A 3,104-nucleotide genomic window follows, 5' to 3' on the forward strand; every position below is an offset into this window, starting at 1 on the left:
TTAATGTAAAATAAAAAATCTGATTGAAAATCGGATTCGGATCCGGATATTATCCGTATCCGGATAGTATCCGTCGGATCCGGATTCAGATATTATTCTTTATATATTTACGGATACGGATATGGATTTCCGGATTCGGATCCGGATACGGATATAGGCAGATCCGTATCCGAATTATCCGTTTGACAGCCCTAGTTGTAATGATGTTTAATATTCAGTTGTAAGTTTAAATAGTTGGGATTTGGGTGTTTGTAATATAAGTGTGTGTGTGTGGCTTGTGTACATACTTTAACCTGTTGCGGTCTGTGGTAGTTGGTAAGTAGGGTCACCGCATATTATTATTATCTTTATTATTGTTATAAGCAGGTTATCAATAAGGTGTGTGTGGGCCCCAAACTTCTGACTCGGGTTTGGAGGGCGCCACAGATCAGGCTTTTGAACCGCATTCTGAGCATTGCTCCAACTGAAATTAGGATGATTGTGGTTGTTTTGATGATAGGTGGCTGGTACAGGTTGCTGCGATCACTGGAAGTTGCTCACGAAATGAGCCGATTTATTAGAAATTGCGCACTGATCAGTCTCATGGGCACCAACACAAAGCTCACATACACTAGTGATTTGATTAACTCCATAATTAGCCAAAGTGTCCACCTTCATTGTCAACGCCTTAAGTTGGGCATCGATAGCAGTTGCTGCATCCAACTCCAGAATTCCTGCAACTTTTCCCTGAGTCAACCTCTGGGGAGGATTCTGATACTCATTAGCAGCCATCAGTTCAATAAGTTCATAAGCTTCATCATAGCTCTTAGCCCACAAGGTTCCTCCTGATGCTGCATCAAGTATAAGCCTAGAAGTAGGACTTAATCCATTGTAGAAACAGTTGATAATCATCCAATCAGGCATGCCATGGTGTGGGAACTTCCTTAGAATCTCCTTATATCGATCCCAAGCCTCACACAGAGATTCTCCAGTTTGCTGCGCGAACTGGGTAAGAGCATTCCTGATTGCTGCAGTCTTCTCCATGGGAAAAAATTTAGTGAGAAACTTTTGAACAAGATCTTCCCAAGTTGTGATAGACCCTGCCGGTAGAGAATGTAACCAACACTTAGCTTTGTCCCTCAAAGAGAACGGGAAGAGCCGTAGCTTGATAGCATCTTCAGTCACACCATTAAACTTGAAAGTGTCGCAGATCTCGATGAAATCCCTGATGTGCATGTTTGGGTCTTCGGTAGGAGAACACCCAAACTGAACTGAGTTCTATATCATCTGGATCGTGCTTGAATTGATCTCAAAAGTGTTAGCCATGATGGCTGGCCTAATGATGCTAGACTGAATGTCATTAATCTTAGGCTTATAATAGTCCATCAAAGCCTTCAAATTCTCTGCTTGATCACCCATAGCTACTACAATTGGCTCTTCAACTTTCTCTTCTTCTTCTACCTTCTTTTCTTCCTCAAAAACTTCCCTACAAATTACCACAAGTTCTTCCTCGGCTTTATCCAGTGTTCTCTTGCGAGTACGCGAACGCGTATGCATACACCCTCGCTAGATCACCTGGAATAAAATAAGGAAACAAATAAGTAACAATGTCCGAGTCAATGAACTTTAACGACCACTGATGGAAAGCACATAAACTAGTAATTAACACTGCAGTCCCCGGCAGCGGCGCCAAAAACTTGTTAGTCGCTAAACACGCGCTAATATTACACGCAAGTATACGAGTTCGCAAGTAGTATAAGATATAAATCAGATTCGATCCCACAGAGACTGTATTGATTAACTATCTAAATTACGCACCTACGCAACAATGTATGATTATTATTCAATGTTAAGACTGTAACAAATTGGGGTTGATTATAACTATGAATTAACTAATTATTATACTACGAGAATAAAATAGACTGGATTAATATATATGACAACATGGGATTCTAATTTCATTAAGTACATTAAGTACTTCATTCAATAGCTTTTTATTCTCAACCTTAGCATGCAATGGTGATGACACTAATCATATAACACGAAACTGATAAACGGCAACTTTCGTTGCACGAGTACCGATCTACCAGACATCCACAAAAGAGATAGAAGCTAAACAGGCACCAATTATGTTGAGACCCTATATGTCTATAGAATTTGACAACATAACGGTTTACGCACAAGTTATCTATCTTGATTACATAGGGCAAGTAAGATGGGTAATATTACCTACAAATCATGCATAACGATACATGAACCTATGCTAGCATGGCAAGTTCTAAATCCTTAAATTCACTTTCGCTTCATTAAGAATTAACACACTATCTTATAAGTTCGCGACGCTCATAAGACGAATAAGCACAACCATAACTAGGATATCATACAATCACCACACATTAAGGCATCAAATAAATTAACTAAAGAAATCCATAAATAAATCCGCTAGAACCCCACGATAACGATTAGCCCATAATCGAACTCATCGCCAACGTGGGTTCCAATGAAAACATGATATGGAAAACGTAGTCTTTATACAAATAATCAAACCAAAGTACACACAAGAATATAGGTTCAAACAAACAAGAAACAAGCAGCTTATGAGTCCAGAATTCGAATTGCACAAGAATCAGAATTTTTAACTCCCGACCCAGCGCGGCCGCGCGCTTCACCAGCACGGGCGCGATGACTTTCTGTTCCCTGGCGTGGCCGTGCGCAACATCAGCGCGGGCGCGCCGACCTTCTGCCCGGATTTCAGGAGTATAGGAAGTGCATATGGGTGCATGAGTCAAAGTGCGCTTCTCCTCCAATCGAATATATTCTACTAAAGCAACAAAGCCAAGAGGAGAAGTATACCAGTCCGGCGCAATCAGCTATAAACCAAACCACTCCCTTTGTTCTGCAACTTTATTGTTTCCTTCTTTATTCCTTGCAGCTTCGAGCCAATCTTTCAAGCTTTTATTCCAACACATCCTAAACACCATATTAGCATCAAAACAATGCTAATTCACCTGATTCTCAAAGTAATGCCTGAAATGCAAAAACACTTGAAAACATGTTAAAACACAAATAACTTGAGTACAAATACACCAACTCAAAGCTTATTAGAGCATAAATAAGTGTCATAA

General features: G+C 40.1%; 1 non-coding gene across 1 annotated transcript; it reads left to right on the top strand.

The window, feature by feature from the left end:
• Positions 1-901: 901 nt before the first annotated feature.
• Positions 902-1,008, top strand: LOC141723089 (small nucleolar RNA R71). The gene has a single exon (XR_012576082.1). It is a non-coding gene; the product is annotated as a small nucleolar RNA R71 (small nucleolar RNA).
• The last annotated feature ends 2,096 nt before the right edge of the window (positions 1,009-3,104 follow it).

This window comes from Apium graveolens, chromosome 4 (genome assembly GCF_009905375.1).
Source record: "Apium graveolens cultivar Ventura chromosome 4, ASM990537v1, whole genome shotgun sequence".
Classification (NCBI taxonomy): Eukaryota; Viridiplantae; Streptophyta; class Magnoliopsida; order Apiales; family Apiaceae; genus Apium; species Apium graveolens.